Source organism: Panthera uncia, chromosome D1, assembly GCF_023721935.1.
Source record: "Panthera uncia isolate 11264 chromosome D1, Puncia_PCG_1.0, whole genome shotgun sequence".
Lineage (NCBI taxonomy): Eukaryota > Metazoa > Chordata > Mammalia > Carnivora > Felidae > Panthera > Panthera uncia.
The window spans coordinates 85,017,616-85,034,161 of record NC_064808.1 but is presented as its reverse complement, the minus strand read 5'-3'; positions in this window follow the sequence as shown (position 1 = coordinate 85,034,161).

The window sequence follows — 16,546 nt, the reverse complement described above, 5'->3', positions numbered from 1 at the left end:
TGACATCAAAATCAAACACTTGTATGGTGAAAAACATCATTAGAGAAAAAATCAAAAGGCAAAAAACAAATGGAATAAGAGGCAGTAATGCATTGGAGGTGGCCTGCACTGGCTCACAGGAGCTGATTATTTAATTTTCAAGAATTTTGAAAGCTGATTATCAAACACAGCCATTATTTAAAATTAAGTCATACAGGCTTATAATTAAACACAGAATGTTACAAACAAAGGTAAAAAATACTCCAAACGCATCCCTTTCTAATTGTTTAACTACATTTTACTGTCATCCATGCTCTTGAGGTTATTTATACGTATTGTGTCTGTACCGTGGAGATATTATATAATGGTCCGCTGCTGCACATCTCTTTCCAATTCCACATTTAGAGATGTCATATTGGTAGCTTGACATTATCTGTGGTGGGAATATTTACATCATGGAAGTTGCCAAATGCTGTGAACCAGGGCATATTTTCCCCAGAGACCACTGTTAAACATTAACCAACACAGCAGTGGAAAACAGTTTTTGCAACTCACATTACAGAGAAAGGGCTAATCTCCCTATATAATGTGTTCCTGTAAGTGAAGTATAAAAATACTATTAACCTAATAGAAACATAAGAAAACTATGAAGTGTCCATTCTTAGAAATAAAGTGCTCTGTGTCATAAGAGAAATGCAAATCAAAACCATCCTGAGATACTATTTTTTTACCTATTAAATTAACAAAATTCCAAGTTAAATAAAACTCTGTTGGCAAGGCTGTGGGGAAACAGACTTTCTCTTACATTGCTGATGAGGATATAAGTTTGTATAACTACTTTGGAAGGCAACTTGGCAATATATATGTAAAATTATTAATATGTCAACTATCTGACCCAGCAGCTCCATCTCTGGGAATTTACCCTATCATATAGTATAGAGTGATTTTGTTTTCTTTTCAATAGCAAAAGATTGGAAACGACACAAACATCCATCCACATGGACTGGCTTAATAATCTGTGGAACAGTCATACAATGGAATTAACTGGAACTGTAAAAAACTTTAAGTCATTCTCCAAGTTGAATATGTAAGAATCTCCAAGTTATATTTTCCTCCACAGTTTTATTGAGATATAACCAACATATAACAATGTATTTGTTTAAATTATAGAACACAATGCTTTGATGTATGTATATCTTGCAAAATAATCACCACAGTAGATTTAGTTAACATCTATAACCTCATGTAGTTACATTTTTTTTCTTGTGATGGGAACTTTTAAGATCTTGTAAGATCTTAGCAACTTTCAAATATACAATACAGTATTTTTATCTATAGTCATCATGCTGTACATTATATCTCCAGAACTTGTTTATCTTATGACTGAAAGTTTGTACCTTTGGATCACCTTCACTCATTTTGCTCACCCCTACCCCTTGCCTCTGGCAGCCACCAACCTGTTCTCTTCTATGAGTTTCTTTGTTTTTTTAGACTTCATATATAAATGAGATCATACAATATTTGTGTTTCTCTGTCTGACTCATTTCACTTAGCATAATGCCCTGGGGATCCATCTATATTGTCCAAATGGTAGGATTTCCTTCTTTTTTTATGACTGTATACTATTCATATAGTATTCAAATATAATACTTTCTTTGTTCATCAGGTTACATTATTAAGTGAAAAAAGGCAAGGTTAATATCAGAGTGTATATCACATTATATTTTGCATAATTAAATAAAAATATAGTTGTATGTGATTTGCATAAACAAACTGGAAGGATAAATAAGAAACTAATGGAAATGATAATGGGGGAGGTTGCTATTAGGATGTGGGAACTGGGTGTGTGAAAAATGGGGTGAGATCAAGACCTGGCATTATCTTTTTACACTAAAATAAATGTTTAACTATTTCAATGTTCTTTTTTTAAAAAAAATTTTTTAATGTTTATTTATTTTTGAGAGACAGAGTACAAGTGGGGAAGGAGCAGAGAGAGGGAGACACAGAATCCAAAGCAGGTTCCAGGCTCTGAGCTGTCAGCACCAAGCCCAATGCAGGGCTCAAACTCAGAACCTTGAGATCATGATCTGAGCCAAAGTCAGCGCTTAACCAACTGAGCCACCCAGGCACCCCTCACTGTGCTACTTTTTTATAAAGCTAAGTGAAAAGAAAGAAAAGCTTCACTAAAGAACTTGGTTGTTTATTCCACTAGACATTCAATAAATAGTTATTGAGCAGCGACCATGTGACAGGCACCGTCCTAGGAACTGCTCCCAGAAGACAGCACCAGACCATGTAAGCTGTGAAGAGTTTAGTGGTTGTCTTTGACGTATATCACTCTTGAAATGCCACATCTTCTATTACACCCATTCAACAGTTCTCTCATCCCATCTGGTCTCATATTCACTGCCTCAACATGGGGAAACAGCCCCCGGGACTTCAGGTCTAGTGACCATTTAATGTTTGTGTCTTCACTGTGGATGTTCTTTGTATATGATTTCACATCTCTGTTTGTCTTTCTTTTTGAGTGTGTTGTTTAATGTAATTGATGGAATTTGATATTTTAAAAGCTCAGGGCTTTCATTTTATGGACCGTGAATGAAATAGACAACAATTCCTGTGAATTTACATTCTAGTGCTGATCAGAGAAGGGCTTTGTGAAGAGGCGATATTGAACACAGACATGAAAGTTATAAGGGAAAGTGCTTGTCAGTATCTGGAATTATGCTTGTAGGTTCATAATAATTATTATTTTTGCTGCCCTCAGGGGAATTGCAAAACATTACACACACACACACACACACACACACACACACACACACTTACCCTTATTTACGAATATACACTGCTGCCAAACTAACGCCTATTTCCAACTGATTGCTTACCTGGTAATGATGATAGCTTTGAAAGGAGTAAACCACCTCTGGTCTCTTGCTCTGGCTCCCAGTAACCAAGGTCACAGCAGACATTTCCTCGGCCTCTGGCTTTGATTGACAGATATACCTCTGGTTGTGGGGGCTTTGTCCTCATTCCAAATGAAGCTAAATGGCCCATAAAATTAAACCCTGACCTTTTAAATATCATATTCTACCAACCAGAGTAAACAACACACTTGAAAAGAAAAAAAAAAAAAACAAGATGTGAAAATGTATACAGAGAACACAGGGGAGAATAAAACATTCAATTTATTACTAGACCTTGACAGTCATGGTGGGATTTTTTTTTGCCATGTTGGGGTCACCTATATGAGACTGGTTTGGAGGAAAGAACACTGTTGGGTAGGCATAATGTTGGGGGGCATGTGAAGAGCAGTTTATGTGTGTTTAAAGAAACTCACAAATTCTTTAGCTTTAAATCACAACTTACATGATCTGGTGCCTGTTTTCTGGGCTCCTGTAGTACCTATGCTCTCTTTTGTCCCAGCTCCTACTGCATTTTTTGTTGTTGTTGTTGTTGGTAATTGTTGATTAAGTGGTGAGCTCCTTAGAGGAAAGTACTGTACATATTTCCCCCATATCCCTAGAACCTAGCACAGCCCTGACATTTAGAAGCCTCCTTTGAAAGACTGGGGAAGACATGTCCTATGAAGCAAGAAACTGGATAACCTTGTAGACATCTCTTTGGTTTGCGAGAGTTAGAGTCCAAGAGGCATGCTTTGTTTTTCAGTTGAATGAGTTGATGGACTGTGGGTGTTTTTGGTAACTGTTAAGATTTCCTCCTCCCAGTTACCCTGCACTCTACATGTACACATAGTGCAGCTGGCTCAGCACAGCTGACTGTGACAGTTCTCAGCTCCGTGCCAGCTGGTTAGGCTCTCCCATGAATTTGTCCCAGAGTCTCCCACACCCTGTGATCTGACTGTAATCCAATCCCCTTCCTTAGACTTCTCTGATCACCCTCCCTGTGTTTTCCTCACCTCTGTCCCTTGCTCTATGAGCTGCTCAGACTTCAGCAGCTATGTGGGACTAAAGCATGCTCTGAGTTCATCCACAGAGCATGTGCCGGGACAGCCAAGTACTCCAGGTTTGAATAAAATGACCCAATCTATTTGGTATTCACTGGGCAGTCACATAGGGACATGTCCATTCTGGGATGTCCCTCAACAGGGCAGATGCTGCCTCAGCCAGATTTGCCAAAGGTCCTTAAGTCTGGCCCCTGGTGGGAGGCTGGGGAGGTCAAAGTATACCTTCCACTGCTGCCCTGCCATGCTCCTTGCTCTACCGCCATTTTGCCTTAATAATGAGTTCCCATAGGAGTTCCTACCCCAAATTTCATTTGGATTCCTCCCAATTTGATATCCCTCACCTGGTCTGTAACTGCAAATTTAAAAGACTCAAAATAGCAGCTTTCATAGACAAGGGACTATTTCATTTCTGGGAGTAAAGAATTGGCACTGGCTAATGAGTTATATTCCAATGTACAATGCCCTCTGATTGTGTATTATATATTAGCACTCTGGACTTGAAAGAGACAATTGTGTAATGTTTGCCCATTAATTGAGAATAATCATCTCAGCTGCACAGTGTTGCATACCAGCCAAGCTTGTCATTCTCTGATCCAACAGCTTTTAATTGTTGTGTTGCCCTTTAATGGCAACCATTCTCAGAGTTTAGAGAACAAAAACAGAGACTTACCTAAATATCAGCTCCTTCCCACCCTGAGAGAAAAGAATCCATTTAGATGGAAAGGATTTGCGTTTTCTAATCCCTGGAGAGTGATCATGCTGTAGCAATTTCCATTATCCATCAAGTCTAAATGCTAAGGCCATGGGCTTGCTTCTTCCTAATAAAGTTAGGAAATGTAGCAGACAAGGAAAAGGCTTGCATGATTACACAGTAAGCTGGAGACTAAAATAGAAGAGATGCCTTAAAATCATTGTCAAGACTCTTTTGAATGCAAGTAACAGAAAATCTAAATCAAATTGTCTTATGTCAAAATTTTTATTGGTTCACATAACTGAAAAATCCTGGGGTGGAACTGCTTCAGCATGTCTAGATTCCAGGGCTCAAAAATATCTTCAAGCTTTGGTCCAATGCTCTCCATATCGTGAGTCTTCTCCTCTACTGCTGCATTCTTAGATGGGCACTCCCCTTCTCAGGCAAGATGGCAGGTGGCAGCTTAGTTCCAGGCTCACATCTCTGGTGAAAGTTCCAAGATGGAATTTCACTAGACCAGCTTGAGTTACGCTCTTTATTCTGAGTCCATCGTGATGGCCAGGGAGAATGGAGTATATTCACTGGCCACACCTTAATCACGCTCACCCCTGTGGGTGAAAGGCAGGGTCAAATCCATCAACCTGAACCATGTGAACTAGCAATAGAAAGTGGTTGTGTGTCCCCAAGAAAAAAAACAGGCACTGTTATCAGAAAAATGGGACTGGATACAGAACAAGCAAGAAAAACTGAGGTACTGTACTTTCATCTCAACTTCAGGAATGAATGTCTTTGTAGGTTGGTAATTTAAGCTTAATGTCTTCTCCCAGAACTCTCTGTATAATAAAGATGACCATTTACCAAGTATCCGACATTGTGTGGAGTGTTTACATATATCCTCTCATTTAATCCTTGCAACTAAAGAATCAGGCAGGTATGATTAACCCCTCTCTTCTAAATGAAGGAATGGAGGCAGATGGAGATTGAGTAACATACATGCTCCAAGCCACACAACTATTAAAAGGTGAGTTATAACTCAACTGGAGCCTAACTCCAAAGTACTTGCCTTTTCTCCTTTTCTGTGTTTCCCAAACTTGCCCATTTGCAAGACTTTCTGGAGTGCTTATTGAACATAGAGGTTCTCAGGCACATTCTCTCCTCTACTCCCAGCTCTGCCCCAGAAATTATAATTCAATAAGTCTGGGCTAAAGTCTGGGAATCTCTTTTGTTAACAAGTGTGCTCTGTGATTCTTATGATCAGACTAGTTTTAAAATGCACAATATCATGCTGCCTCCCACAGGTTAAAAATACCTGCACATGGCCACTGCCCAATGCTGGCTCCCTTTTCCTGTCTGCTCCTTTTCTCCACAGAGCATGTAAGGGAATTGCTTTAGCTGCTGGCTATGCTCAGTTCACTCTCTAGAGCAGTGGTCTCCAAAGATGGGGACTAGGGGGCATACAGAGGTTCTGGTGGTGTCTGGGGAGGCAATATTTTTCCTGTTTTTTTTTTTTCCAATTTCTATCTGATTTTTATTTAAAAAGAGAAAAAATTCAACTTTACCAAACTTGATATCCAAATTGGCAGTGGTATTCTCCTGAGGCACCTGTGAGGCATTTATGATACCTGAGGTGTCTTCAGAGGAGGGCAGGTGGTCCCACAATGCACAGAGATAATGATGCTCCCATTCTTTGCTAGTTTCCAGGCCCCTGAAACCTTATCTGTACCTACAGAGAATTACAGATCCTGTCCCCCAAAGTCCCCAGGCTTAGAGGGTTTTGGAGGCCAGTTTTACAAAATCATCAATAAACATATAACCATTATGTTATGCCTGTTTCAGATGATGGAAAAGGGAGGAAGGCCACTCAGATCTTTTTATGAATTAGTATAACTTTTGTCCTGCTGACAAGGACAAAACAAGAAAAGAAAAATGTAGATGTAGGATTCCTAAACAAAGGACTAGTAAACTTAATTTGGAAGTGCAATGAAAACAATAGATACCCATTTGCAATGACATGGATGGAGCTGGAGAGTATAATGCTAAGTGAAATAAGTCAGAGAAAGACAAATACCATACGATTTCACTCATATGTAGAATTTAAGAAACAAAACAAATGAGCAAAGGGGAAAAGGAGAGAGAAAGACACAAATCAAAAAAGAGGCCCTTAATTACAGAGAACAAACTGATGGTTACCAGAAGGTAGAAGGGTGGGTGGGTGAAATAGGTGTGGGTTAGGGAGTCATGGAGGATTAAGGAGTGCACTTGTCGTGATGAACGCTGGGTGATGAATGGATTTGTTGAATTACTATATTGTATACCTGAAACTAATATAACACTGTATGTTAACTAACTGGAATTAAAATAAAAACTAAAAAAATATAGATAGCTGATACTTCAAATAAGTAGGATCCATGGAACACAGCCATGCAGTGTCATTATTTTCTTCCTGCTATTGTCCTTAAAAGCTGATATATGGCACTGGTTCTTTCTTACCTATGAATAAATGAAAATCTATAGTCTTTTCTGGCCACTCCAAGTAAAAAGTCTTTTGATCATGAAAAACTGTCTCAGTTTATGAATTAAAACGTATAGTTCTAGGTAACAGTCGAACTTCTAGCACTACAAAGTTAAAGCTTATCCTCATCCTCAACCTGGGCCGACAGCAGGTGGAAAGTTTGGAATAGACAACAGGGTATTATCTCATCTGTTTCCCTCAGTTGATTTCCTCTTCCATCTCATGCATTCATTAGTTAGTCTCTGACTCCTCTGGGGTTGAAGTAGGGGAAGGGAGGGGAGCAGTAGGAAAGCTCCTACTTGCCCAGCACTATTATGAACTGTTCCCAGAACATCCTAGACTGGGCGGAAGTTTAAAGCTAACTTTTTTTTTTTAATCATGGAACTCTCTATGGGCTTTCTTTGAGACCCCCTATTTCTGAGATTCTCTCACCTACAATTTAATTCGTGCAAAAGAATGCACCCTTTCTACTTAGTTTCCACCCATGACAGCACTACTTCTTTATAGAAGCTGATCCTCTCAAATGGAACTAAGATGATCCCACAAAGGCACATATTCTCTTATGCCCCACAACTGGCTCATAGTAAATATCTCCACACTTCGCTCAGATAAATTCTGGGAATGTGGGGTTTCTCCACTGCCTCTGTTTGCTCTGTGTTGGAGCGGCTAGCAGCCAGTCTCTCCCGGTTTAACTTTCTGAGATGTTAGACACAGTCTACACCGTTCTTCGAGTTCTAGGAGACTTCATGGAAGAGCAAGGGGCCTAGATCCCAGATTTCATTTTTAAAAAGATGGTGGAACTTGTTCTATTAGATATGCAGACTTATTTTTATTTTTTATTATTATTATTTTTATTAAATTTTTTTTTGATGTTTATTTATTTTTGAGAGAGACAGAGACAGAATGCAAGTGGGCTAGGGGCAGAGAGAGAGGGAGGCACAGAATCCGAAGCGGCTCCAGGCTCTGAGCTGTCAGCACAGAGCCTGACATGGGGCTCGAACTCACGAGCTGTGAGATCATGACCTGAGCTGAGGTTGGATGCCGAACCGACTGAGCCACCCAGGCGCCCCCAGACTTATTTTTAAATAAGTCTTAAAAGTTAGGACATGGGATGATGCAAGAATTGGAAAATAAATTGCTGGAACAGGATAGGAAGCCCAGGAACACACACATACGTACATCATATACTCAGTATAAAGGTAGAATTACAGATTGGTGGGAAAATAATGCTTGGGAAACTTATTATCTGTATGGAAAAACACAAAATTGGATCCTTCTCTTACATCATAGGTGGGTTGAAATCCTACAAGTAAAAAAATTTTTTTTAATCCTACAGGTAAGAAAATATTAGTCTTTATGACCTTGTGTATAGAAAGGTTTCTTAGGGGCATCTGGCTTGCTCAGTCAGAAGAGCATGTGACTCTTGATCTTGGGGTTGTAGGTTCAAGCCTCATGTTGTGGGTAGAGATTATAAATAAACTTTAAAAAAAGAAAAATATTTCTTAGAGTTTGCACCTATAGGAAAAAATAAGGATAATTTTTATCATATTATATTAACAGCAAATTTTCTGCAACAACAAAAGATACCATAAACAAAATAAAAAGATAAAAATGCAGACATTTGGGAAAAGATATTTAAAATGCAAAATTTAACAGAGAAAAGGTATCCAGAATATTGAAAAAGCCCCTACAAACCAATAATGATGATAATGGTAACAGGCAAGCACTGTCCTAAGCACTTGAGATATATTAACTCTTTTAATCTTTACTGTGTCCCTGTGAGATAGGTATTTATTGTCCCCACTTTATAGATGAAGAAACAGGCACAGAAAATGTTCAATAACTTACCTAAAGTCACTGGTGGACCCGAGTTTGAGCCTAGAAGTCTGGTTCTGGTTCCTGTGGTCTTAGCTACTATGTTTGCTCTCACACTCTATAAAAACATCAATCCAAGTAGCCAACATACATATAAGAAGAATCTCAACCCCACTAGCGATCAGAGAAGTGCAAATTACAATACCAAGGAGAAATCATCTCATACCCATGAGTTGGACAAAAAAAAAAAAAAAAAAAAAAAAAATCTGACAATACCAAGTTTGAGTGAGGATGTAGGAAGAACATGAAACCTTTTATTTATTAAGAATTTTAAAATTTGAGGGGCACCTGGGTGGCTCAGCTGGTTGAGTGTCTGACTTCGGCTCAGGTCATGATCTCGTAGCTTGTGAGTTTGAGCCCCCTTTTCGGGCTTTGTGCTGACAGCTCAGAGCCTGGAGGCTGCTTTGGATTCTGTGTCTCCCTCTCTCTCTGCCCCATTCGGTCTCCGTCTCTCTCAAAAATAAACATTAAAAAAATTTTTTAAATAAAAAAATAAAAGAATTTTAAAATTTGAGTATAATTGACATACAATGTTATCTTACTTTTGGATGTACTTATTTATTAAAAATTTTTTAAAATACTTTATTTTTTAAAGTAATCTCTACATTCAACGTGGGGCTCAAACAAAATCCCAAGGTCAAGAGTCGCATGCTCCACCAACTGAGCCAGTCAGGTGCCACTAAAATTGTTTCTTTTACTTGAGTATAGGGGGAAAATGAAGTCTTTTGTACACTGCTGGTGAGAGTATAGATTTGCACAACCGTTTTGGAGAGCAATTTGGCTATAATTAGCAAATTTGAAGGTGCTTATATGCTATGACCCAATAGTTTTACATCTAGAAATATACGCTAGAGAAATTTTCATGCTGTGTGCACAGGGAGATGTATTGAAGAATATTCATTGCAGTATTGTTTATAATAGCAAAATTTGAAAACCTCAGAATTTATTAACAGAAAAAATTGTGATATATAAAATAAAATAACATGCAGCAGTTAAAATGAACCAGCAATATATCTACCAATATAGGTAATTATGAAAAAAATAGTATCGTATGGGAAAAACTGGTTGAAGCAAAATACCTGTAGTGTAATACAATTCTGTAATATTTAAACATCCATAAAACAATGCTATTAAATGTGTATGTATATAAAATATGTGGTAAAAGAATGAAAATTTGAACGAGAATGATAAATAATGTTTTCATGATAGTATTTACCTCTGACAGAAAAAGAAGGGCAATGAGATAGGGGAGATGTCTGCCTAGGAAGTCTCCATTATATTTGTAATGCTTGATTAAAAAAAATCCTAGGGCACCTGGGTAGCTCAGTCAGTGAAGCCTCTGACTCTTGATTTTGGCTCAGGTCATGATCTCATGATTTGTGAGTTTGAGCCCCGCACTGGGCTCTGCTCTGACAGTGCAGAGCCTCTTAGGATCTTCTCTCTCCCTCTCTCTCTCTGCCTCACTCTCTCTCAAATAAATAAATAAATAAATAAACTTAAAAAAAATGAAAAAAAGTAAAAAACCCGTGAGTTCATAATGATACCTAAAACAACAAACACAAAATACAGCCTAATAGTTTCCATTGGAAGTTGCTAGATAATAATTATTCTGTAAATGAATAAATAATGAGAAAGCATTCATTTTATCTTTTGTACGCCAACTGTATTTCAGTTACTAGATATCTGATACAGTGGGTTCTATATAGAACTCTAAACAATAAATGCAAAACGAAAGGTAGAAGTTTTAAAAATTTGCCATTTTCAACCTCTAATGAAGTAATTGATCTAGGCAGCATTCACTAATGAGGTTAAAACTATTAGCTGAGATGTTGATGGGGAACATTATAATGGAAGGGTCAGGCTGACACCACATACAACCTGTGATCAATCTTAGTGTCTTGAAAAGTTGTACAGCCTAAATATTACATGCCTCATGAGATGATACAACAAGAAGTATCTCTTATGATGTTTCTTGCCTAAAAAATTGAACTTGATTCCAATCGAGTCTTTAGAACTGCTACTAGTTTACAGGAAATGTGAAGGATAGAAGAATTGCTTAAATGACAAAGATATGATTGGTTATATCCCAAAGATGGGACATTCTATAGGAAGTGTAACTCAGTTTCTCCAAATATGCTTTATGCTCCTACAAGAATGGCAGTAGAGAAAAAGCAGAGTGAGTTATTATAGGATAAAATACACTGAGGAGATAAAACAACCAAATGCATTGTGAGGTCTTTATTTAGATCCTGATTCAAATAAATCAGCAATAATGAGTTTTTGCCTATTGGAGAAAAATCAAGGAAATGTGCATAAGGATTGATAGTAGAGGTCATTAAGTAGTTATTGTTATTTTTTCTTAATTTTTTAAGTTTATTAATTTATTTTGACACAGAGAGAGGGAGTGAGAGTGTGTGGAGGAGGGTCAGAGAGAGGGGAGAGAGAATCTAAAACAGGCTCCACACCGACAGCATGGAGCAAGACGCGGCTCAAATTCACGGACCGTGAGATCATGACCTGATCCAAAATCAAGAGTTGGACGCTTAACTGACTGAGCCACCCAGGTGTCCCAGGAGTTATTATTTATGATAAGTATGATGAAGGTATAGTTATTATGTTTAAAACATGTCCTCAACATCAAGATAAGGACATGTTAGACAGACTGTAACACAGTGAAATAAATGTTTCTCCAATGGTCTTTTACCCCAACCCTTCAGGGAACCTTAATTACAGAAACCAGTCAAATACTTCACTCAAGGGTCTATATGCTCTGAGAGTCTGGGAAGAGAGTACAGTGCAAATGAAGAGAACCAGATTTCCAATGCTTTGGTGAGGTGAGTGTTGGAGGAGAGCACTAGGGCACCACATAAATGTTTGTGGGGCTAGGACCATCCTTCAGCCCAGAGTAGGGGCACAAATGGGGTCAGTGCAGCTAAGAGAAGGGCACAGTGTTCTGGGGGCATTGGGTACATGGTAGGGACTGTCAGGAGGAAGCGGACCTTGCAGAGCACACATCAGGTACCCAGGGGCTCCCGGGCTAGAAAGGCAGGATAGGAGGAAGTCTCCTTCTAGTTGAGTATTGAATATTGTTCTGTGACGTTCCCACTCCAGGCTGACGCAGCTTGGAGACATCTGACCTGCAGTTGTAGAGCACAGATTTGATATTTTACAACAAGCACAACAGTCCTCACCCAGGATCAAACCCATTTTACTGTGAGGGAAACAAAGGCACAGGATCATATGGCTTTGTATCTTTTAAAAAAGCTGGGTGAGAACTACCCCTTAATGCTGGGCTGCTGCTCCATCCGCCACCTGCCCGTAAATTTTCTGCTCACCTTTGTCTAACATGCAGAAAGACTGTCAAAAGAGTTACGGGCTTCAGCCCAAGGGTGTTAATAGTTACTATCTTCTTTCTGGGCTTTTATCAGGAACTGCTGTTCTCACAAATCAAACTGTGAGAACATTTGCCAGAGATTTCCCAAGAGCAGACTTAACTCTTCCTGTTATATCAGAATTAGCCTCTTTAGTTGTCTTTATGCTTCTTGGGGTCTGGGGGGGCCACTATGAAGCCGGGTCCATTCTGTCCCTAGAAGCAGGTGCTCTGCTCTTTTGATTCGATGCCTGCTTCTCCAGTGGATCCTGGCTGGGTTGGAATGTTTCTGTGGCAGTTTGCCAACAGCAAGAAGACTAAGCGTGCCCTGAGAATTTCCAGTTGTAGGCTCTGAACCAAGTCCAGGGAGACTTCTACCAAGGAGAACATTTTGATTATTTCTTTTGATCTAAGTTTCTTCCTCCCCATGTCCATAGATCTAATCTGGGAATTACTTTTGATCTTGAAAGGTTTTTGCTTTTTGGACTTATTTAGACCAGGTCTACCTTGTTTATAATGAGTAGGACAACATTTTATTGTAAGTAAGTGTTCATCTATACCCTATACCTTAGGCATGGGACTAAGAAGGGGTTAATGAGAAAAGGATGAAAAGAACCAGGTAGGGTCTCCAGGAAGATAATCCGATGATACATTGCCAAGTATTGAAAAGACAGAGACTAATACTGAGCAGAATAGTGAAGAATAAAGAGCTCTATATTGGCCAGTGTGACCTTTTACAAGGCTTTTAGTCTCTCTTGGCCTCAGTTGCATGGTCTGTAAAGTGACACTAATAATAACTAACTTAGGGGCACCTGGGTGGCTCAGTCGGTTAAGCATCCAACCCTTGATTTCGGCTCAGGTCATGATCTCATGGTTTGTGAGAGCGAAACCCCTCATCTGGCTCCATGCTCAGCATGGAGATTCTCTTAAGATTTAGATTCTCTCCTTCCCCCTCTCTCAGCCCCTCCTCTGCTGGCACGTGCCCTCATGAGCTCTCTGTCTCAAAAAACCCCAAAGAACAAAAAACAAAAAAAATTAACCCAAGTAAAGGTAAGAGGTTCAACCTGATAAAAATCTGGATGACTTTCCTTTTCCTTAAATACTTAATACTGACAATGCATCTCATTCATTCAATGATTTACTATTGCTTTATACTCTCATTCATTCATCCATTCCTTCACTCAACAAATACTCACTGAGCACATAGTGTATGAAATTAATGATGCATGATACTATGGGACATAAAAGTGTCTGTCCTCAGGAATTTCCATTTTAATTGTAGAGAGAAGACATACACGGGAAACTATAGTACACCAGGATGCTAAATGCCATCAGAAAGGTGCCAGATGCTGGGGTGCCTGGGTGGCTGAGTTGGTTGAGTGTCCAACTCTTGATTTCAACTCAGGTTACGATCCCAGGGTCGTGGGACTGAGACCGGCATTGGGCTCCTGGCTGACAGCTTGGAAACTGCTTGGGATTCTCCTTTCTCTCTCTCTCTCTCTCTCTTTCTCGCCCTCTTCCTCTGGCCCCCCTACTCGTGTTCTCTTTCACTCTCAAAATAAATAAATAATCTTAAAAAAACAAAACAAAACAAAAAGAAAGGTGCCAGATGCTATGAGAGTTCAGGAAAAGAGAAATGCTTCCAGGAGGGAATTTCAAGGAAGACTCCATGAAGGATAAAGTGGTTGGCCTGAAGAATAAATAAGATGTGGATAGGTAGATGTGGGGAAAAATATTCTGCAGGCATAGCAAAGGCCTGAGCAGAGATCTGGAGAGGGGGATGTAGGGGATGTGCTTGGGAAACTAAATCATCAAGAAAATAATTGGCAACCGTTGAAGCTATTCAACTGGAAAACCAATTGGAAGCCAACTGCCACAGTGTGAGACTGTGAGCACTTGAAATCAAGGGGTGGAGGAGAAGAAGGTATGGGTACTGGCCAAGAAAGTACGACCATGGCGGTGAAGAGGAAGGGATGGGAGTGAAGGAATCTGGGTGTCAGAATCCTGATATTTGCCTTTTTTCTTCAAGGTTGGTGGTCACTTTCCAAGGCCTGCTGCCCCTCCATTTTTATATTTGAATAGCACTGGTTTCAATGCCCAGTCATCTGCTCAGAGGGAGTCAGAGTCTGGCCAGACAGCAATACTGTTTGCATCATGATCTTTATTTGGAGTGATATTTGTATTTTGCTTAAGCATGCCATTTTGCTCCAAAAGTCGATGAGTGAATCAACAACATTTATTCAAAACCCATTGAGGTTTTATGGTTTCTATGTAGTTTCAACAAGAGTTTATTGAGTATCTCTGATGTTTAAGGTGATGTGAAGGGAGGGAGGAAATGATAGCTTGCCTATAGGAGTTTACAAACTCATAGCGGGGGGTGTGGAAAGCTGTTTATGTAGATTAATTATATAAAATGAGATATGTAAAAAATACCAGGAAATTAGAACAAGTTCAAATGAGGAAGCATCCGGGTCTTACAATCCCTTCCTTAAGGGAAGTTTTAGGAAGGAAGTGGACTTCCTAAAATAAAATAAAATAAAATAAAATAAAATAAAATAAAATAATCTATCTGTAAATGCTCAAGGATGGGGAACCAGATTGTGATTTGGAACTAAAGATCTATGCAGCAATAGATTTCGTAAGGGTGAGCTGCTTTCCAGTTGTATCTCTCCGGGCCTTCACACTCCGTTTAGCCAATTCCCACACCAGCTACATTAACTTCTGCAGTCTGTTCTCCTTTGGGTTGAAGCTGGCTCAGTCTCTGGGGAAGGACAGTTGTGGGATGTGCCCGATGAATCAGGGAATGAAGTTGGAGTAAACTATGTGGTCTCCCATTGGTAGGATTTTGACAAGACTGTAGTTTGACAATGAAACTGATATGAACGAAACAAATAGTGCTCTCAGGGCCCTTCATCTGGGCTTTCCATCCTTCAAAATCAGTGTGGTTTGTTCAAAATCCCACCTATTGCTTTTACCAAGACCAAATTTCCACACTCTGAAAATGGATTTCTCTTTGTGGTTTGTTAGGCCACTGTGGTTTCCCCTGCTGGATTCCTTTTTGTGGTTGGAGGTCAAACCCTTTCTTGCCTGCTGCTTCCAGGAATGCGCAGTGTGTGTCCCAGAGTGCTACACGGGGAGGGTTTTATTCTATCTCTCGTGAATGGAATGGCGGTCATCCAGCAGGCCTGGGTGCATGTATAAATAGAGGGACACGTAAGCCTGCATTTAATATCCAGAACATGAACCAGCCTCCATGGTGTGTTAGCCCATCATGTTTTGATGAAAGGCTGCTGACAGCACCACAGACCATGCCATGGGGCCCAGCAAACCACCTAATCCCACTGCTTTATCCCAGGCATAGATGGGGGCGGATTTCCCTGCCAGGAACAATGTCTTTCCAGCTACCAGCAGCTCTGAGTTTCTTTGGCTCTTCCTACTTCTGTCACCCATTACTCATGACCCTTTGTCAGAGAGGCCAGGGTAAGCATGGGAAGACCAGGATGTACAGCTAAACCCCAAATCTTTTATTTTATTTTTCTTGAGGTAGAAGATTTCAACTCAGTCACCTATGAATCCCTTGGACAATGGAGCTAATGTCAAAAGGGCCCATTGAGGGGCACCTAGGTGGCTCAGTTGGTTAAGCAACCGACTTCCGCTCAGGTCATATCTCATGGTTTGTGAGTTTGAGCCCCATGTTGGGCTCTGTGCTGACTGCTCAGAGCCTGGAGCCTGCTTTGGATTCTGTTTCTTCCTCTCTCTCTCTGCCCCTCTCTTGCTTGTGCACACGCTCTCTCGCTCTCAAAATAAACAAACAAACAAACTTAAAAAAAAATAAAAGGGTTCATTGAAAGTTCAGCATTTCAGATCTCCTGCCTGACTTCCTACAATGTGTCACAGCAGACCATCACTTCCTGATCTATGCAGCATGAAATATGAATTCCTGCCATTCAGATTCTTTACAGTCTGGTTCCAATACAGTTCCCATCTTAGAACTAGCCACATCCTTACTTTAGCTTCTGCTTAATTGGATTGCTTTACTTTCTATTTTCCTAGGCCACTTCTGCCACTATGCCACTACTGTACTGATCTCTCCTAAAATAGCTCCCCTTCTCTCTGACTGTTGAAAGGCTTTCTATCCATTAGGATGAATTTAAT